Below are 23271 nucleotides of genomic sequence, written 5' to 3' on the forward strand. Positions count from 1 at the left end.
CCATTAGTTCTCTCGGGTCTAGTAGGATTGTTCTTTCAATTTTGACACCTTTCACTTGAATCTAAATGACTTGACATATTTAAAAAGCTGCCTATAATCTTATATAGGCTTTCAAATTCCTGTTTAAAAATAATTTATTTTACATTTATATCATTTAAATCATTTAGTTTTGTACGTTTTTCGACTTTGGAATTCAATGGTATTTTCCAAACATATTGCAAAAAAAATGATAATCAGACAGTGCTCACTGCATTCTCCGCCGATAAAAATAGCCGGCGGAAAGATGGGTCTGAATAAGTTCTAAAAATGGAATGTGAAATTGAGAACAGTACTTAGTGGAGTCAACTTGCTAAGTTCAGAAGAACTGGTGGTGTCGGCAATTGAAAGGACATTCCAGGTCCTCTGTTATACAGTACATTGGTTCAATATAGACAGAGTACAAGTATAAAATGCAGTCCATATATAAACAGTCTGCTCTGTTTTTCTCCAATAAGGTCCCAATTTACAGTAATATAATGTGAAGCAGTCTTAACTACAGTATGTTGGAGTAGATACAAGCTCCATTCAAGTGAATGAGGCACACATATTCTCTTATATAGAGAATACATTTTCACTGCATATTTAAAAGAGGCTTTTGACCCCAGCTAATTATGGTGAAAAGCCTGTTAATGCATATTTAACGAGGAATTTAGTTCTCACTTGAATGTAACCATGCACTATTAATTGTGCATTACCCCACATCAGAGCACATTCAATAGGGGTTGAAGACAATGGACATTTCTGTGTGGCAGTGCCCTGATCGGCACTATAGCAGTGTAATGAATAATCCACTAAGTATTCTATAACTAAAGATGTTATGTGTCATGGATAGAATGTTAACAAATTCTTTAAAAAATTGTTTACATTATTATTTATTAATTGATAATGTCACTCTTCAAACAATAAACAGAATGGAACCTAATACATGTAAATATATACTTCTGGCATTTGTTTATAAATATTGGTTATGTTTATACTACACAACCCCGGCTATTTTGACCTTGCATAGTAGTATTACATCAAAGGCCCAGATCCACACTAATAATGGAGTACCGTATATTCCGGTGTATAAGACGACTTTATAAACCAGTGTAACGGGTATTCCACCCCACCCAATCGCATATATAGTGTGGGTGAGTAGAACATGCAGTGTTACCGGTGTGGTGCATTACCTGTTGGCTCGCAGGAGGGCTGAGCTTCCGCCACGGGGAACCTGGGGCGATTATACTAGGGGTAACCACTTACTCAATAGGTGCAGCGCCTCCACCTGCGATGGCTCCCACCAGAGGGGGAAGTGAATCCTCGCAGGACAAACACAATGATCACATACACAATGGGGTATAATAACTAAGGACTTTACTAACATGTAATACGACACATCACATTCATAACATAACCTGTGTCCCTCTCAGGAGGAGACACTAACCATGACGTCTCGCAGGACGATTCCCCAACACTAGGTGATCCCACCCAGTGTCCAAAGAACCCCACCCAATGTCCCGCACTCTTGCAGAGAATCAATGGGTGACTGCGCAGTCACTATTAAGCTAAGGGCCCGGTGGTGCACTTAGAACTGTAGATACCTGCCGAGCACTCCAGTGCTCGGATCAGCAACGCTTCACAAAGGGTCAGACGCGTGATGAATCCGTCTGATCCTATCCTGGCGATATTCTCTGTGACCCCAACGTGGGTCCGAACTCCTTCACTGGAACCGCAGCATCCGCTGAGTCCCTCACTAACACAATAGCAACATGACACATACTACACTATAGGCGTCCCTATAACACAGCATCCTTAAGTGGCTTAAGGGTCAATCTCCTAGGGCCTTCGGGGTTGCCTATCCTATATAGGTAGGTCTTGTACCCACCCTACTCATAATACGGGCCCTGGGCCATGGATCCCCGGACTGGTTACCGCTATGAACCCCCCCCAGTTGCCTCGTACTACGCGCAACGCCGGCCTGGGCAATGGCTCCCCGGATTGGTTACCGCTATGAACCCCCCCCAGTTGTCCTTATCTTCCCTGCTGTTCCCCAGTGCCAACTAAAGTAAGTGACAGGTTCCCTATCCTGAGGGCTGTCCCTGGCAACACTCACACTACTGGGGACTCAGGGCTAACTAGGGCCTTAGTGCAGGGAGTCTCCGGCTCCTGCACCCTACCTCCTTCCTCTGTCTGTCTCCTTGCCCTGCTTCTTCCTGACTGACTCGCAGCTCCAGCCCGCCAAATGTATCTATCTCCCTCCAGGGCAGTCCTGCAGCCCTATTGGCTCCTATCAGGCACCTGGTGCCTGCCTCGCTATGCCTCATGGGAATTGTAGTCCCGAGGCCCTTACAATAACATTGGGGCCACGTGCGCTCCTCCCCTCTGCCTACACTAACCCTTAATGGCCGCCGCAACATCCCTCTCATTGTCCCTACTCTCGCGCGACTCCTGCGCATGCGCGAGTGGTGGAGTAATGGCGGCGCTCTTTTCGCCGGCCGCCGGGACCTTAGAGACGCGATCGCGGCCTTAGCAACGGCCCGATCTCGTCCCCGGCAACCGGCCCGCTCGTGGAGACAGCGCACCGCTCCCTGCAATGGCCCCCAGCCTTGGGATGGCCGTCGGGTCTGCCGCTGGCCTCCGGCAGCACCCGGCATCTCTCCTGGCCACGGAGGCGCCCTAGGAGGGCGAAGGGGAAAACAGGTGACATGGCTACACTCTCCCCCTGGTGAAACACCCAACGCCCTCGCTTGGGGAACGACATAACATGGTACAATTTTACACACTGAAAAATGGCATGGCATACCCCGCACACTTAACAGATCGACGGCAACATCCTCAAAACATGGCACATTTTCACACAATGAAAAATTACATGGCATATCACACCCACTATTACCAGAGGCCAGCTGAGTATCAGCTGCTTGCTGAGACCATTTGTGGGGTGCCCCTAACTGATCAGATGGGGGTACCTCACTTTTGCGTCCGTGAGCCTCCCTGGGGTGAATCTCTCGGAAAGCACACTCTGGCGTAACAGTCACTGCTTCAGTGCTACTTCCTCCCCCTGGTGGAAGGAATAGCACAGTGTCCTTCACACCAACCCTTACTTGATCATCCATGGCCTGGAAGCAGCAGGCCAGGCGGCCAGGACCTTTCCCTCGGTCCACTACGTGATGAATGGGCCGCTTCTTCTTGGGCGCAAAGGAGGCAACTTCTACCAGCTCCTTTGCCACATAGTCCTTGTCCCTACATACGTGCTCAGCTTCCACTGAGAAGCGAGAATTGGACACTGTTTCTTTACTCAACGTCTCTGCTTCACCTGGCAGGGGGTAAAGAGTAGACACATTACCCCTGCGGTGATTCTCGGTGGCCAACAGATCCTCGGGGACGCTGTCAGTTCCCACCTCGGTTGTCTCGGGACCTGCCCCCTGTACTTCTGGGGCAGTCCACTTGCTGTCCTCAAACTCAGGAGCGTTGGATCCCAGTCCTGGGACCATTTGGGTTGGAGCGCACGGGCTCTCACCCAGATCAGGAACCGTAACTCTGGCCTGTTGCACGGCCACCTCCATCGGAGCCTGTGGGGAGCAAGGGGGTTCCTTACCACTCTGCTGGCTTGCGATGGGTTTCTCTTCTTCTGGAACGATAGGCAGTGGGTACTGGTCCACTCGCACTGCAGGACAGCTATCCTCTAGGGGGGACACCTCCGCCAGGACGCGATGTCGAGTGGAGCCATTCGCCCATGTGTCCAGACTTAAGAAGCTATCGTGCTCCGCGGTCACCTGGAGGCTCACACCTAACACCCCTGGGGCAGTCAACTCACCCTTGCCGTTGTCAACAGGTACTGATCCCAAGCCTGGGACCGATGGTACCTCTGTAACATCGCTGGGGTGGTTCGCCGGTAGGCGCATCGCCACCGATGGTACTTCAACCTCTTCACTGGAAACTTCTGCATGCTGGGGCACAATAGACTTCAGTAACCGCACACCGCAACATTCACAGTAGGACCACCATGTCAATGTCTCTCTAGAACAGCCGCACGTGGGGCTAAAACACTGTATGCCCATTTCTCCTTCCACCTCGATGGTCCTGAAGTCGAGGGGTCCTTGAGCCACGTTGGCTCCCTGAGCGTGGGCTTCTTGCAGGCAGGAGCATATGAAGAGAAGAGAATCTACTCCTGGCGCACGCCAGGCCACATACATATTGGGGTGTATGTCCTGACAGTCTATCTCGGTTTCCTGCTCAGAAAGAAAATATTCCATGTCTACGACAATGCCTTCCTCCTCCTCTTCCTCCTGGTGAATAGAAGGGTCTAATGGCTGTTCACTGTGCTCACTCCCCCTGGTGGAATTTAAAGGAGGGGTGTGCTCTATCACTGAGTGGCTCACATTACGGGGGCGGGGCTCTGGTTTTCCCGCCAGTCCCGGATGGTTTTCTGTAACCTTTTTCTGAGCAGCCTGGCAGTCAGAAGCACGTGTGTCATCTTGAGTTGGCGGGAGCCGCCATTTTAGGTGGGACTCACTGTTAGCATTCCCTGCTGCAGGAGCCTCCATTTTAACTACAGTCCTGTCAACTACATTGCAGCTTTTTGCATAGATCATGAGACAGTCCCCTACGGAAGACTCGGGGAGTGTTAATACATGGGGAACAGTCTCTAGGCATATGTCATGCGTGGTGAACAGGAGATAGGTAATCCCCCGGCCGTCAGTATCCAGCCTTAAGTCTGTCACCCGGGCAGTGGCCAATTCCGGGCAAGTTCTTACTTGGGCGCGCATAGTGGACAATTCCGTATCATGGGATACTCCGGCCACTACAAACACGCGCCTTGGGGATAATTGCCGCGCTAAGGCCCAGTCATCGACGTCTTGCGGTGACGGCACCGCCATGATGAAAAATATGAATGGGACAATTTAGAAAAAAATGGAACAGGGCACCCCAGGTCTATCTCAGCAGCGCCTCCAAAATGTAACGGGTATTCCACCCCACCCAATCGCATATATAGTGTGGGTGAGTAGAACATGCAGTGTTACCGGTGTGGTGCATTACCTGTTGGCTCGCAGGAGGGCTGAGCTTCCGCCACGGGGAACCTGGGGCGATTATACTAGGGGTAACCACTTACTCAATAGGTGCAGCGCCTCCACCTGCGATGGCTCCCACCAGAGGGGGAAGTGAATCCTCGCAGGACAAACACAATGATCACATACACAATGGGGTATAATAACTAAGGACTTTACTAACATGTAATACGACACATCACATTCATAACATAACCTGTGTCCCTCTCAGGAGGAGACACTAACCATGACGTCTCGCAGGACGATTCCCCAACACTAGGTGATCCCACCCAGTGTCCAAAGAACCCCACCCAATGTCCCGCACTCTTGCAGAGAATCAATGGGTGACTGCGCAGTCACTATTAAGCTAAGGGCCCGGTGGTGCACTTAGAACTGTAGATACCTGCCGAGCACTCCAGTGCTCGGATCAGCAACGCTTCACAAAGGGTCAGACGCGTGATGAATCCGTCTGATCCTATCCTGGCGATATTCTCTGTGACCCCAACGTGGGTCCGAACTCCTTCACTGGAACCGCAGCATCCGCTGAGTCCCTCACTAACACAATAGCAACATGACACATACTACACTATAGGCGTCCCTATAACACAGCATCCTTAAGTGGCTTAAGGGTCAATCTCCTAGGGCCTTCGGGGTTGCCTATCCTATATAGGTAGGTCTTGTACCCACCCTACTCATAATACGGGCCCTGGGCCATGGATCCCCGGACTGGTTACCGCTATGAACCCCCCCCCAGTTGCCTCGTACTACGCGCAACGCCGGCCTGGGCAATGGCTCCCCGGATTGGTTACCGCTATGAACCCCCCCCAGTTGTCCTTATCTTCCCTGCTGTTCCCCAGTGCCAACTAAAGTAAGTGACAGGTTCCCTATCCTGAGGGCTGTCCCTGGCAACACTCACACTACTGGGGACTCAGGGCTAACTAGGGCCTTAGTGCAGGGAGTCTCCGGCTCCTGCACCCTACCTCCTTCCTCTGTCTGTCTCCTTGCCCTGCTTCTTCCTGACTGACTCGCAGCTCCAGCCCGCCAAATGTATCTATCTCCCTCCAGGGCAGTCCTGCAGCCCTATTGGCTCCTATCAGGCACCTGGTGCCTGCCTCGCTATGCCTCATGGGAATTGTAGTCCCGAGGCCCTTACAATAACATTGGGGCCGCGTGCGCTCCTCCCCTCTGCCTACACTAACCCCTAATGGCCGCCGCAACATCCCTCTCACTGTCCCTACTCTCGTGCGACTCCTGCGCATGCGCGAGTGGTGGAGTAATGGCGGCGCTCTCTTCGCCGGCCGCCGGGACCTTAGAGACGCGATCGCGGCCTTAGCAACGGCCCGATCGCGTCCCCGGCAACCGGCCCGCTCGTGGAGACAGCGCACCGCTCCCTGCAACGGCCCCCACCCTTGGGATGGCCGTCGGGTCTGCCGCTGGCCTCCGGCAGCACCCGGCATCTCTCCTGGCCACGGAGGCGCCCTAGGAGGGCGAAGGGGAAAACAGGTGACCTGGCTACACCAGGAAAATCTTCTTAAAAGTCGGGGGTCGTCTTATACGCCGGGTATAGTCTTATACGCCGACTGGGGGGCGCAGCCTGTGTGGCGAAACCTGGGGGCAGAGCAGAGCAGAGCAGTGGCAGGCAGAAGCTCCGTGCTGCTGTTTCCCTGTGCTTGCAGAGGGGGCGGGGCGTCCCTCTGCACACAGACACAAGCCCTCCTTTTCCTGTCTTTACTCCTCCAGTGTTCCGCAGCGTGGGGAGCCGAGCATGCAGTACAGTAGTACTTTCACGTGTGTGTGTGTGTGTGTCTATATATAGTGATGTGTATGTATATAGTGATGTGTCTGTATATAGTGATGTGTCTGTATATAGTGATGTGTCTGTATATAGTAATGTGTATATATATATATATATATATATATATATATATATATATATATAGTGATGTGTGTGTATATAGTGGTGTGTGTGTGTGTATATATATATATATATATATATATATATATATATAGTGATGTGTGTGTATATAATGGTGTGTGTGTGTATATATATATAGTAATGTGTGTGTATATAGTGGGGTGTGTTTATATATATATATATATATATATATATATATATATAGTGGTGTGTGTGTGTATATAGTGGTGTGTGTGTGTATATATATATATATATATATATATATATATATATATATATATATATATATATATATAGTGATGTGTGTGTGTGTGTATATAGTGGGGTGTGTGTGTGTGTGTGTGTGTGTGTGTGTGTGTGTGTGTGTGTATATAGTGGGGTGTGTGTGTGTGTGTGTGTGTGTGTGTGTGTGTATGTATATATAGTGATGTGTGTGTATATAGTGGTGTATGTGTGTATATATATATATATATATATATATATATATATATATATATATATATATATATATAGTGATGTGTGTGTGTATATAGTGGTGTGTGTGTATATATATATATATATATATATATATATATATATATATATATATATATATATAGTGATGTGTGTGTATATAGTGGTGTGTGTGTGTGTGTGTGTGTGTGTGTGTATATATATATATATATATATGTATAGTGGTGTGTGTGTGTGTGTGTGTATATATATATATATGTATAGTGGTGTGTGTGTGTGTGTGTGTGTGTGTGTGTGTGTGTGTGTGTGTGTGTGTGTGTGTGTGTGTGTGTGTGTGTGTGTGTGTGTGTGTGTGTGTGTGTGTGTGTGTATAGTGATGTGTGTGTGTGTGTGTGTGTGTGTATAGTGATGTGTGGGTGTATAGTTGTGTGTGTGTGTATAGTGATGTGTGTGTGTATATAGTGATGTGTGTGTGTGTGTGTATATATATATGTACAGGCATACCCCGCATTAACGTACGCAATGGGACCGGAGCATGTATGTAAAGCGAAAATGTAGTTAATGTGAAGCACTACCTTTTCCCACTTATCGATGCATGTACTGTACTGCAATCGACATATACGTGCATAACTGATGTAAATAACGCATGTGTAACAGGCTCTATAGTCTCTCCACTTGCGCACAGCTTCGGTACAGGTAGGGAGCCGGTATTGACAGGCGCATGCGTGAGCTGCCGTTTGCCTATTGGGCGATATGTACTTACTCGCGAGTGTACTTAAAGTGAGTGTACTTATAGCGGGGTATGCCTGTATAGTGGTGTGTGTATAGTGATGTGTGTGTGTGTATAATGATGTGTGTGTGTATAGTGATGTGTGTGTGTGTGTGTATATAGTGATGTGTGTGTGTGTATATATATATGTATAGTGGTGTGTGTGTGTATCCCAAACTCTATATTTTAACTGGAAAAGTTGGGGGTCGTCTTATACGCCCAGTCGTCTTATACGCCGGAATATACGGTATATCAAAATTTAACGGTCGCTATTTTCCCATATCCACAAAGCTAATTATATGCTAAAACAACAGTCATTGTAAATCTCATTAACATACGCTTAACATCATTAACTCATTAACATACGCTTAACATCATGTTATATTAGCACTGGCTTGCATTAACTTGAAATAACATGACTCATATTAAGTATCTTTAACCACAAGGGTGCGTTACTCCCAACCCCTGAAATATGGGTTTTGAGAAGGAAATTGAGTCTATTTCACCAGAGTTCCAAGTGACTTGTATACATCCCCAACACACAACTTTTATACAACAAGTGGAGAGATACTGTACCTGTGCACAAAGAGGGACACACCTGACACCTGGCAAATAGGCTAATTTGGACATGCAAAGTGTATTCAAATGATTTAAATTAGCATATTCTCCACTTTTCCTTTAAGGCTCTACACTCCTCTACGCCTTCTTAATAGCTCAACTAGTTCATCTCATTATACCCCTTTTCACCTCTTATATGCAAGCCAAAACGTTCTCCTCTTTGCACCTTTTGCCTCTATAGCCCTCACCTATTTTAAACCTCTCATTAATTTATCCCTATGTATGGAACGGTCTTCCACTCAATAATTTTCAAGCACCTTCACTTTACACATTTAAAGGCCAGCTGAAAATTGACCTCTTAAAAAAAAAAACACTTCTCATTTAATTATTTACACCTTTACAACTGACTCTAGATGCTCTTGACCTCTCTGACTGCATTTTTTATAATACCATTTTACTCAAATTTACAGTAGATTGTAAACTACTGTATTCGGGGCATGGTGTCACTTTGTGATATGTTGTAATTTACCGGTCACGCTTATCCCCATTGTATTGTACATTTTATAAAGCGCTGGGTAAACTGTGGCGCTATATAAATACATTTTATATATATATTGAAAGTACAGACATACCCCACATTAACGTACGCAATGGGTCCAGAGCATGTATGTAAAGCGAAAATGTACTTAAAGTGAAGCACTACCTTTTTTCACTTCGGTAGAGGTAGGGAGCTGGTATTGCTGTTCAGGACGTGCCCGTGTCCTACTCACAGGCGCATGCCCGAGCTGCCGTTTCCAATTGGGCGAGGAGAATCAGCGCGTCACACAACTACGGCGGTCTGTTGGGCTGAATAAGTGTCCGTACTCGCGATGCGAGCATACGGACACAGGAGAATGGTGCTATTGTAAATATATCCGTACTTGCGAGTGTCCGTAAAGTGAAGGTCCGTATAGTGGGGTATGCCTGCACTTACATAAGTGAGAGGTGCCCCACTGTATCGTGTACCTCCATGAGTGTTCCTGATCCTCGCCCCGTGTCACTGATAGGTCTGGTATGGAGTAAACGTTTCTCACTATGAAGCACCGTCTTTCTTCTCCTGCTGCAGTGAGTCTGAGTGATTGATCACAACCAGACTCACCTCCGTGTCCCCCGATGGCATCCGTCGATCGAAATGACTGCAAGAGATAGATGGATTGAATTGACTGCCGCTCCAGGTAGGAAAAAAGGATGGAAACTCACCAGCGTTTGATTATCAAACGCCTGTGAGTTTCCATCGTTTTTTCCTACCTGGAGCGGCAGTCCATTCAATCCATCTTCCTCTTATAACAGAGTGTTGTCAGCAGGAACACCTCTTTTGCATATCATTAACACTAACTGCTGTTTTAGGTAATGCAAAACACTTATCACTGTGTGAGTGAGCTTCGAAGATACCCGTTAACACTTAATGAGTTGTCTTGTTACCAGGGGATACACATATATTTGAAAAAAAGTACAGTAGCTGTTGTGCGCCTGATTTCAAGAGCCCGGCTGCAGAGGGGAACTTGACCAACCGATCTATCCATCCCACGCAACAACCATGAGCCCAGGAAAACTGTCAACTGGCCTGCATTAGGGCATAGCTTTTTGGATCCCATTTTGGAACAGTTTATACAATATTTATTTTGAAGCGGCAGTCAAAGCCGGAATTTTATTTTTTTACCATACTGTAGGATTGAAGCACGGGGTCTCCGGAGCTGAATCCCAGTAATTTCAGCTCTGTGGACCTCGTGCTTCTGGAGATACCTCCATAGTAGGTGGTGGTAGCCACTCTGCTCGGCTAGCAGAGATCATGTAATGGCCGCATATAAAACCTCCTGCGCCCTGTGGACCAATAGGAAGCCATGACGCTTTTCAGTGCAGCTTCCTATTGGCCCATGTGACATGGAGCTTTGAAAACCACATAGATACCGGTACCAACTTTGGAGGTAGGCATCTCTGGAAGCAGGGGGTCCCAAAGCTGGAATGAATGGGATTCAGCTCCAAAGACCCCCTGCTTCAAAATGTTTTTTTTTAAAAAGGCCCCCAAAACCGCGATGGCTTGGATTGCTCCTTGAAGCCTTAGGAAAACACTCACTTCAAAAAGAAAGTGGAACTGAAGGTTTTTTAAGTGTAAAAGCAGTGGTACTCTGGGTCTGTATACCCCAAAAAAACATTTCACTTGTAGACATGACAATTACTGTATATACGTATTTGTTTTTATCTGTTCAGGATACTATTAAATTTGTTGTATGAGTGAGCTGGTGTATTATGCAGTACACCTATTATTTAAGCAATTGTTGCTTACATTACTTTCTCGCTTAAAATTGCAATTCACTGATCTTTATTTGTTGAGGCAATTCTGCCGATCGCTGTTTAATCTTCCTGAGTAATGCACTATGAAAGCTTGAATTAACCCTTTCGGTTGCTAAGGATGTAGCTACTATGTCATAGGGTCTGGCACTCCAGGGGCCCAATGATGCAGCATCTACATCATCATCTAATTGCTTGTTTCTGTAGGAGAGATCGTGTGAGCTTTATTAGGAATAGGAACAAAAGAAGAGGTCTCCTCTACCGATCCGCCATCCAGCCAGAAAGTGGTCACATGATCATTATCAACAGGGCCGCAACAGCTTGTATGGGGGCCAAGAAAGATTGTTGTTGGGGGCACGGGTGGTTAGGGGAGGGAGGAGGGGAACCGTGCTCGACCTCTGCGTAGTTGCATAGAGGCATAGTTGCCAACGTTACAAAAAGTGACAACTTTGCAAATTAGCGTTGTAAGCGGCACTAGATTGAATAATAAATAGCAATAAAAAATTTTTTAAAAAGAGATAACAAAAATATTACAATAAAATCCATTTAAATATATACCTTTGGCTAATTTACCCTGCATCATTCTCTCTCCATCACCCTCTGCCCCCCACTGCCTGCACACATAACTTCTTATCCCTTCTGCATACTGTATACCTTCTCACCCTGATGGACCCTGTCAGATGCCCCTTCCCATTTACCTTCTCACCTTGTCGGGCTCCATCACCTTCCCCTTCCCCCCAGGATCATTCCTGAGTCCCGCCTGCAGAGAACATGCTTATTAACCCCGTTCTCCACCCATAGCTTTATTAAACCCTTTCCCACCCCCACACACTGCCATTAACCCTTACACATTGATTCTGACTGTACTTACACTGTAGGAGTGGAGGTTCAGGGCAGTCTGTTGAGTTGTTTCCTTTAGCAGACAGGAGGTGGGTGGGTGTGGGGGGGGGGGGGGGGGGGGGCGGGGAGGAGAAGAAGGGAAGCAACTGCTTATCCAGCCACTGCCCAGAACTGCAGAGGTTGAAGCAGGCAGCGAACATCTGGAGCTGTAGTGTGAAGCCCTGCCCCTGCCCTGCTTCTTCCCCCTACACCAGGAGGCAGGGGGGAGGAATCTGCAATCTCACTGGCTGCCCTTTGATGAGTGACAAGCTGCTCAGCCTATCACACAGCGGGAGGGTTGAGCCCCTTCGCTGCTTTCCTATAGTATGCTTCTGGTCGCGTGGTCCCGCAGCAGTCACTGGACAGGAACACTTGCCCTGGCTCTTCCCCTCTGCCCGCAGCCCTGATCACCAGCGCCTGTGGGGATGTTACACTAGGGTGCCATGGTCCCTCCGGCACTCAAATGGTTAATAAGAGTGATCCAATGGTTAATACAAAACTTTTTTCAAATTCTGGCTACTTCAAATTAAGTATATGCACGGAGTATTTTATTTTGAACTGTGAAAACACTGAATAGATTTATGATGCATAATTTAAGATATAAAACAATACATAATGGGACTGCTGATTTATATTTCTGCATTAACTGGATGTATAAATTAGATTGCTAAACTTCTATGCCTGCACCAACTCTATATTTTCTGTGTAGTTTGGTTTCAGTCTTCATTTTTAATTTGTACAATACATGCGCTAACTCGGATTGTAAACCCAGCTTTTCTAAATATTATGAACATGACTACAAATTCCAGAATACTGAGGTGTGTGAGTTTCAAAGTCAAAACTGTATCAATCTGCCATGAACATTTGGGTTTAGTTGACAGCTATGGGGGATGTTTATCAAGGCAAAATAGGTGCAATTGTGGGGCAAAACATCTCCCCCATATTTACAGTATCTCCAGGGGGAAAAAAATCCCACTGAAATAACATGATATTTTCCTTTGATTCATCTAGTTCAATTGTTTTTCCCCAGAATTGCACTTCTTTTGTTTTGATACATGAAGGCTTATGAATCATGGCAAGAGTGGAGCAATTATAGGGCAACATAATTCACAGTATGTATCAAGGAAAAAAGTCACATTGAAATTAATAGGATTTTTTTCTTTGACTCATTGTGTGCAGTTTTTGTGTCCTAGAATTGCTCCACTATTGTTACCCCTTCAGTACCATGGGTGTTTGGCACCTGCGTGGCCACACAGAATTTCAAACTTTTTGTATACACTAGTTTGAGAATGATTCCTGTGATCAACTTCATACGGTATGTGCCTATAAAAACTATACCTGTATATTGTGTTTTTCATCACAAGTTGAGCTTTTCATTGCTACCTGACTTGAATGGATTGCATACCATGTGACCAAGATATGATGTCATGAATATGAAAGAAATGCAAACAAATCTACTTATTTTTGTAGTATCGTCCTAGATATATAACAAATTCATTAATTTCAATACAATTAATATGAACATGTATTGCCCTGTGACCCCTGAGTACACTGATACCAGACATATATAGGTTTAGATACTTTTCTATTTTGTCCATTTGGGGCACCAAAGACGTTTCCCAGCTGAAACTTTCAAGCCTGAATGTGAAAGGTGCACTTCATCGTTAACAAGGTAAAACTCATCCAAGCAGAAAAATACCCACACAAAAGTATATACCATAATTTCTGAAAGCACATGCCCCAAGGAATGTAAGCCTGGGTAGCATGTTTGTACATGCAAAAATCTCTGCCCACAAATCTTTGTTAAACACAATGTACATTTATTGCAACAATATCAAGACCACTAACTTTAAACTTAGCATCAACATTTCTCAAATTTGCTGTTATTTTATTTTTTTAATCCTGGACATAACTAGAAAATGTTATTGCCCTTGGACTTCTGAGTACATTAATATATGTGTGTATGTGTGTGTGTGTGTGTGTGTGTGTGTGTGTGTGTGTGTGTGTGTGTGTGTGTGTGTGTGTGTGTGTGTGTGTGTGTGTGTGTGTGTGTGTGTGTGTGTGTGTGTGTGTGTGTGTGTGTGTGTGTGTGTGTGAAAGAGCTCACACTCCATAATGCTTAAATGTTAAAAAAAAATATCAATTTATTAAAAAGGGGATGACAAAAGCCCACTCACGTTCTATGAGATAAAATCAAGCATGTAGAAATTATAGTGCTCCTGTACTCAGAAAAAGAATCCCCTTTATATTGCACAGCAAGAGAATGTTTGAAATGAATTGCTTAAAAATAGCTTTATTAAATCTAAATTGTAAAAGAAGGGCATTTGGGAGGACATACAATTTGATTTAAATTAAATGGTACCAAAAATTAGAAAAGAATAGGAAGGAGAAACCACATAACAGGGTTAACAAGGTCCTATTCTAGTCATAAGGCTTCATGTGATATTCCCTGTTGTAGTTACAGGGCTAACAAGGTCCTGTTAAAGTCACAGGACTCATGTTTAGTGTCTACACTTTTGTAGAAATATAGTAACTGTGTTTATAACTAACTAGAACATGGCCAACCACATACTGATAGAATAAAAATAGCCCAGGAAGGTCTATTCCTAGTCTGGCTAGCTGTAATTATAAAACAAATCCTCCTGTAGATATAATGTCAGTATTAAGTCTTGTGACTAGAACAGGACCTTGTTACCCCTGTGACCATAACAGGGGTACACCATCTCAAGGAGAACACCAAATGTGGTTTCTCCTTTTTTTTTCTTCTTATTTTGATACCATTTAATTTAACTCAAATTGTATGTCCTCCCAAATGCCCTTCTTTTAAAATGTAGATTTAATAAAGCTATTTTCAAGCAATTCATTTCAAACATTCTCTTGCTTTGCACCATAAAGGGGATTCTTTTTCTGAGTGCCCATGAGTACTGTAATTTTTAAAAATCCTCTTCCCCGGTAGCACGCACTACCGTTTGTCCATTTCTACTAAGTATCACTGTTTTGGTTTTGAGTGAGGTGCCTGTTCAAAATAACTAAAATCATGTACAGTATGTACAGAAAAATATCAGGTTACCGGAACCGGCTGGTGAAACTCCAATAAAGGCAGCTGAAGCAAGAGAGCCTGTAGTTACTCCTATGGATCAAGGAGAACCATGGACTCAGGAAAAGTGATAGACTAATGATCGATTTTGCTGACTCCCAATTGAGTCAAGATGTAACAGCATTAGTCCGATCAGGCCAAACCCTGAGTGTCAGTAGGAAGAGACACTACCTTTGTTCCAATGCCTGCAATACTATTACTACTAATAATACTATATAATACTAATAGCCCACCACTATTTGGACATTCAAGATGACTTCATATTTGTAGGAATACAAATGTGCCTGTAGGGTCTCGTGAAATGTACTGTAGGTGTTGAAATTCAGTGTACTATATATACAAATGTATATGCAATATGTGTTCTGTATTCATTTTAACCTCATTAACAATGTTACTCTGACAAATTTAGAAGTACCCATGATTGATGGGGACTCGGTCCTCTATCAATCAGTGATACTCATACACTCGTAGGAGACAAACTGTCTGGGAACACTTGTCACTGTGATCCTTCCCATCCAACACCAAAGAAATATAAATATTACATTTTCAATTTGTGTGCGTGTTTACACACACGTGTTTACAAAAAGTAAAATCAGCACATCCAACTAAGGCTACGTCCATGGTTAGTGCTGGTGGGCGGAGGCGCGCTAAGGTGTGCTCACGCTCGGCACTGAGCCCCTGCAGCCGCAATGAGAGCGGCTTTAGCAGGGGCTCGCTTACGCTTACGCAAGCGTGCAGAAGCGTAAGTATTAGCAGAATTTTACATTTTCGCGCTCGCCGGAGCGCAGGGCCGGTCACGTGAGCGGTTCGCCCAATGAGGGCGAACTAGCTCTGTGACGTCACTGGCCCGCTCGCCAACGCCCCCGACACGCCCCCGGATGGCGCGCTCTCTGAGGCCAGGGAAAGCACCCGCTTTCCCTCAGCCTCAGCGCGCCTCCGCCCGCAAGCAGTATCCATGGACGCAGCCTAACAGATAAGTGGGAGCACTCCCCCCTCTTAATCTTTGGGGTTACCCTCGGAATTACAAACTTCTACTCATCACAAAGCATGACGATGGAGTAAAACCCTTCAACATCACATACAGTATCATGCTTAGAGCAGTGCAAAGGGGGGAAATACCATGTGATAATCAGAAATATGGGTTTAGGTAACCCCCAAAATCAAACTAGGAAATTAACCTCTATTGATTTCTGTGGGTTACCCTAAAAATAACTTCTTCATGATCTTCACAGGGGGTGTGGATCTGCTCCCTCATTCTGTGCAGTGAGGAGGGGTATGATCACCATTTTATTTTGGGAAATAACCCTAAAATCAAAGGGAGGCAGAAGCCTATCTTGATTGTGAGGGTTTACAAAACAAATATAACAAATGTTAAAGTATTTACAATAAAAATAAGCAATGAAATTCCATAGGAACATGACATTCCCCTCTCTCTACCATTACAACTCTGTCCTACCTTTAACCCTCTCTCATTGCTCCTACCCTCCCACCCCTCACTCCACAATAAAAAGAAAAACCTGAAACCCCTACAACTATAACCCCCCTTCCCCACTTTGTTATGACAAAAAGGGTTAAATTATTGAGTGGAGGTCCCCTCCTCTCCCCTTGACCATCAATGATGTCCAATGCCACAGGGGGGTCTTTGGACATAATTGAGGAGTCAGGTGGAGAGGATGGACCGCCAATAGTTAACCCCTAGTGTTTAATAATATATATTTTTAAATGTAAATGGAGTGTCCCTTCTCGCCTTGTGGCTTGGGGGGGAGGGCGGGAATCAGTCATCATTGGGCGTTCAAGGGGAGAGGAGGGGCCTTTCACACAAAAAGTACTCTTTGTGGTTTTAACTTTTTTAACCCCTTAAAATGTAAAAAATATGAGCCTTCCAATACCCGCCCTCCTCGTTCCGTACATCTTCAGTGACCAGGGTCCAGGCAGGAGAGCAATCATTGGTGTCTAGTGGAGTGGTGTGTTGAGCATTCTCAGTCTGTCTTCCAGGGGCTAATGTCACCAGCATACAGAGTTCATCTTTAAAAAAATAAAGCCACAATGGGTTAACTTTTGTATGGAGGGTCCCTCCTCTATCCCAATGACAGCTGATTTACCACCCCCAGAATAGAGATCAGAATACAAGGGGGAGAGGAGGAGGGACCCTCCAGTTAGATCATTTTTTTCTCTATATTTTTTATTATAAATAACCCAGATAGCCAACAAGTGCAGATTAGATGCTCCAAGCAGCAGGATTTAAAGCCCTGCTTGTTAGAGGAGAGGAGGAAGAAGTGCAGGGCGTACAATACATGTCATATGGGCCTCCATGTGCAGGCTTTCATGCCGTACATCCATAGGACTTTGAAGGGGTTAATACATAGACACCCCCCCACCCCCCATTGACCAATATGCATCTTCCAATTGAAGAAATAAAAATTCTAATGTTCATTCCTGTGATTTATACAAACTTTCCAACACAGTTTACATAAACTGTACATGTTCATCACCAAGTCAACACAGAATGCACCGTAAAAGTTCACTTTTTTTATTTTTTGAAATATTGGACATTCACTGTCTTATATTGAATTATACAGTATATAGATTTAATGCATTCAGTATATGTTCAACTTTCCTTCTATCGACTAAACACTGAAAACCTCCTATGGACCTATTTGTAGTCCGGCCATAGGGTAACAAAATATCTGCAGTTCAACAGAATAATAATTTAGACCATTCTTAATTTTACATAGATTTAAATTTGGTCCATATGGTCCATTAGGTCTGTAAAATAAAAATCTAATTTGGAAGTATTATTTTATGTGTCGAATATGCTGACTCCTATATAATTTATACGTACTAGAGATATTACATTGAAAATCACCCATGAAAACAATTGCTGTTAATGTGTACCTTGATAGCTTTATGGACTGCATGATAGCAGCTATCCGCGTTTGTCACTGCAGTGAAACATAAAAGGAACTACCTACTGGTCAGTTGTAGTGAGTTAGGACATTAGTCCAAGTAATTCATGAATATCTATGCACATAATTTGAATGGATGATAAGATGTAAAAGCCTTAGTTTAACTAAAGAGGATAGTAAAGCATGCAAAATATAAAAAGATTAATTTGTTCCTTCAGAGTTTACAACCTTCTTTTAGAGTGTTGAACTGCATTTCACTTTTAGTACATCATGAGTCAAATCGAGGTACAGTATCCATCATTTTGAAAGAAGACCATTGTTTATACGAGACTAAATGTACCATAGTTCTTGCATTTGTTGGTTTATAAGAATGAATTTGTAAATTTACTGTTTGATGTGACTGTTCCTCAGAGTTATAGTTAATTTAAAATATAGTGGCTCAGAAATAATATTACAAATCAAATGTTTAATAAACGTTTCATGAGACATACAGTACTGCACATGAAACATTAAACCAGAATGAGCCCTGCGACACACTGACCAAAGTAAAAAGGATCTAAGTGACTATGACATAATCCTGTAAAACAGAATGTCAAGTGTAAAAAAGACATTATCTGAAAGTGCACAAAGACAGGGATGGGGAAGGAAAGAGAGGAAAGGAGAGGAAGAAAAAAAACACAGGAAATGAAAAAGTGCAGGGCAAGGGGGGCAGCGTAACGTTTTGGGGTACAGACCCCTTCTTCTGGCCCGTTCCCAGATAGACCGAAGTCACCTGGTACTTCCCTTACCCTGTGACTAGGTCCCTGAAATACACAGTGTCACACTGACACTAAATTACAGAGGTAAATGAAACAATGGAATAACAAATATATATAAAGAGCTACTGCTAGTACTCCAAGCAAAATACAGGTAAACTGGGAAGCACAAATCTCATATAGGAGTGCCTGAAACACAGTGACAGATAAGGAGTATAACTGGCAAAGTATGGTGCTGCAAGATTAATGACCCACTGAAGTAGACCTAAAAGAACAAAAAATCCTCAGAGACAGGTACAGACATATATAGATTAATGAACCACTCATTATAACAGGTAGAACCAACATACTTGTGGCCAGCATACACAGGAACAGTCCAAAGGTAAATTCAGCGGGAACAGTAAACTCCTCAGTGTGCAAAAAAAACAGCACTGCATGAGGAGCTGTACCTGTGGTTCTTAAAGTGGCGCTGCCCAATGATGTCACTGTGGGCCAGCTGGAAACATGAATAAGAGTTCCTCCGGATCCAAGGGGTGAAGCCAGTCTGGTTCAGTGGCAAATGTGATTAGGCAAATACTCCAGGTGCAGTGGAGAGGTAGGATGTATAACAGCAGCAGAGGAGAACATCACAGGGCACCAGCAGCCAAACCAGGGGCCCAGAGACATGGGGAAAAATGCACACAAGGGAGAAAGTATTAAATATAACTGCAATGATCATACAACAGAGCAGCCTATTAATGGACCCTGAAACATAGAGTCTTAATGCACAATGGGGAGATACTGAACAAAGGGGTATACTACACATGTACTGATGGCAAAATAAAGGCAAATGCCCAAAACATCATCAGACATCCCAACTAGGATACACAGTAGTGTGGTGAGGCAGAGATGAAGGAGACCAAGGTGCCAAGGATAGATCACAGCACAGGATGACGGACACAGGGGGATAACATGCTCCGACGGTGGACGCCATGGAACCAAAGGAGACATAGATCTGTGGACAAAAGGATAGAGTCAGATGCAGGCAACAGTGGAGCGGCAACTACACCTACATATAGGGGACCCCTAGTATAAGGCAAAGGAAACTTCAAAAGAAGCAGCTCAGATCGAGATCCTTATTAATGCCCTTTGGGGTCATGGTGCCCAAGCGCCAAATCCACTGTGCCTCTTTGCGCAGCAAATGCATCTTGGTGTTACCACCACGTTTACCTCTTGTATGTCCATCTATTATCTGAAACCGAAGCTGACTGGAGTTGTGTCCTGCCTGTGTAAAATGATGGGCCGCTGGGGCATAAGGATCCTGCCTGCGGATCGCTGCTTTGTGTTGTCGGATCCTGTCCTTGACACACTGAGTAGTCTCCCCCACATACCCCATCCCACACGGGCATTTGATAAGATGAATCACATTCCTAGATAGACATGTGTAGAAATCGTTGATGTAATAAACTAGCCTGTAAATGGATGCGTAAATCTATCTCCCTCCTGCATGCTGTCACACTGACTACAGCTACAGCACCGGAAACAACCCTTTTTGGGGGTACCAAGGAAGGTTTGTGTAAGATTAGTGCCACCAATATCAGCCCTCACAAGTCTATCCCTCAAATTTCTACCTCATTTGCATGAGAAAAGAGGGTTAAGACCTAGAGTTGGGGCCAAGGTCGGATCCATACTCATCAAACTCCAATGCTTGAGAATAATACTTTTTATACGTCCACTCAGTGTACTATATGTGGACACAAAAGGAATAGAGAATCTCTTATCCTTATCAGTGTTACATGATGGATTGAGTAATGCAATTCTATCCAGTGTCTCCACCCTATCTCGTTCATTTTTAAGCAGAGCTGCGGGATAATTTCTTGATTTAAATTTATCTAACATGATATCAAGGCTACGAGCGACACATGTGGGGTTGCTAATAATCCGTTTAGCCCTTAAGAACTGGCTATAGGGGAGATCTTTAATAGAGCCTGGTGGATGAAAACTATCAAAACATAGTAAGTTGTTTCTATCAGTGTCCTTCGAAAATAAATCAGATTCAAGTTTATGGTCAGCAAGTCTAATGGTAGTATCCAGAAAGTTGACAGCTTGATTACTCACAATGGAGGTGAAGCCAATAGTAGGGTGCATAGAATTAATGTCAGCAATGAATGAAGTGAGATCACTCTGGGTGCCCATCCAGATCATGAAAATGTCATCGATATAGCGCACCCACATACGCACTGACATTTCAAATAATGGATGACAGTAGATGAACTGGTGTTCAAACGAATTCATGAAGATGTTTGCGTATGTGGGTGCGACATTTGATTCCATCGCTGTACCCTGACTTTGTATATAATAGGTATCCTCAAAGAGAAAAAAGTTTTCCCTGAGGATAATGCCAAGAAGATCAATAATAAACATACGTTCCCTAGGGGTAAACAAATTCACAAGGTCAAGGGCCTGTTTAACTGCCCCAATACCTTCACTGTGTGGGATTGAGGTATATAAACTGTTGACATCAAGTGTTACCAGTAAAGTGTCACTCTCAAGCCATGGTGTAGCATCAATCTTCCGCAGAAAGTGCGGAGTGTCCTGTATATAGGATCTAGATTCTACCCCTAAAGGACGAAGTAATTTGTCAAGAAATACCACAATCGGCTGGAAGATAGAGTCAGAACCTGCCACAATGGGGCGACCAGGAGGTCTATACAAATCTTTATGGATTTTTGGAAGGATGTATAGTACTGGCACTATAGGGTCAGTTTTAATCAAGAGATCACGTTGTTTTTTAGAGATGACACCTCCTTCTAGAGCTAATTCCAATACCACCAGGATATTAGAGGCAACATCAGTGGTGGGATTAGTGGGGCTAATACAGTAATTAGTAGTGACCGATAGCTGACGTAGGATCTCATCCCTATACGCCACCCTGTCCATAATCACGATAGCACCACCCTTGTCCGCCGGTTTAATGATAACTTCTTTATCACGTGCTAGGCCCACAATGATGGTTTGTGCTTTTTTAGAAAACTTGGATTTGGAATACTGAGGTTTTTTGGACATAAGACTCTCAATGTCCCTCTTGACAAGAGAAATGTACGTCTCGATCGAATGATGTGTAGGTGGCGGGTTAAACCGACTCTTGGTTTTACAATCTCTGGTCAAGAGGCGAAAGGGGGTGTCATCCTCAATGTAAAACTGTGGGATAGGTGTAGTTGCTGGGTGCTGAGAGAAGAAACCTTTCAATCTAAGGTTTCTAAAAAACCTTGCAAGGTCAACATCAAGTTCAAGATGGTCAATACGGGTAGTTGGCACAAAAGAGAGACCCCTGCTAAGGAACCCAAGTACATCAACAGATAATGTTCTACTGGAAATATTCACCACCAGTTGATGTGAGAGCGCGTCCTCATCCCCTCATCCCCGGCCTGATATTTTGCCAGGTGACTTCAGTCTACCTGGGAACGGGCCAGAAGAAGGGGTCTGTACCCCGAAACGTTACGTTGCCCCCCTTGCCCTGCACTTTTTAATTTCCTGTGTTTTTTTCTTCCTCTCCTTTCCTCTCTTTCCTTCCTCATCCCTGTCTTTGTCCCTGTTCCCGTACATATACGTTGTCCCTCTGTTGCTGTTTGACGTTATATGCATCGATAATGTTTAATTAAATTTGACTTTTTGGCTGATCCTTTATTAGTTCTTTTTTCTTGGTGTGCTGGGAACATTTATGTTCTAGTTAATCTAGCCAAGTTTCTTTGGTGGTGATTCACTGAGGTTCATTATGGGTTAACAACATTTAAATCAATGACCGATAACACAGGATCGGGATTGTTATCCTGCAATGGAACTTGGTGACTCACCACCTCAGTGCTCTTTCCTCAAAAAGAGTTAAAGCACCATTTCATGTCCCAATATAAACTGAGTCATAAAATGATAGGAGACCTTACATCTTACAATATTGAAATGCACTTCATTATCCAGTGATTGTACTGTATGTACTGTAAAACTATAAAAATATTATTCTCAGAATCATTCATGGTAATCTACACACATATTCATTAATTATATTGCACTCCACCTGGCTGATATTTTGTTCCTTCCCCTTGTTCCACAAGTTACTTATGGTTAAAATGTTTTTGCTCTGACCGCTGTTTACCAGTGATATTTGTGGAATTTAACCCTTTAGGTGCCCTTGAGACATAGCTACTGCGTCATTGGGTCTGGCACTCCATGGGCCCCAAGACATAGTAACTATATCAGAAAGATCCTACTAGTTTTTCTAGCGCAGATGACGATCAGCGCTGAACGAGATCTACAATTAAATGGAATGGAAGGACGAGGACTAGTCCAATTCCGTTTCATCATCAGTGACAGAGCGATCATGTTATCGCCAGTTCCGGAGTGGCCATAGATGCTTAACAAAATGGGTTAAGGCTGCATAACAGAATGCAGAAAAAGTGTACCGTAACATTGGATATGGTTTCCAAAAGCACTCTGTTAATAATTACATTTGTGTTGGGATTATGCATGTTGAAATACAAGTCTCAGAATACTGGATGATTGGTTTAA

At 44.2% G+C, this 23271-nt stretch overlaps 1 protein-coding gene and 1 long non-coding RNA gene across 3 annotated transcripts in view; one reads left to right on the forward strand and one right to left on the reverse strand.

Moving 5' to 3' along the window:
* LOC142489464 (uncharacterized) overlaps window positions 1-12172 on the reverse strand; it is a 64218-nt gene extending 52046 nt beyond the window's left edge. For both annotated transcript variants that reach the window (XR_012799867.1, XR_012799866.1), the window contains exon 1: window positions 11964-12172. This is a non-coding gene — a long non-coding RNA (uncharacterized LOC142489464). The remainder of the gene's footprint in view (window positions 1-11963) is intronic.
* Window positions 1-23271, forward strand: part of DMD (dystrophin) — a 2761517-nt gene that overhangs the window by 1846 nt on the left and 2736400 nt on the right. The gene's annotated exons all lie outside the window — the stretch shown is intronic.

The sequence above is a fragment of the Ascaphus truei genome, chromosome 3 (assembly GCF_040206685.1).
Source record: "Ascaphus truei isolate aAscTru1 chromosome 3, aAscTru1.hap1, whole genome shotgun sequence".
In the NCBI taxonomy this organism is placed as follows: Eukaryota; Metazoa; Chordata; class Amphibia; order Anura; family Ascaphidae; genus Ascaphus; species Ascaphus truei.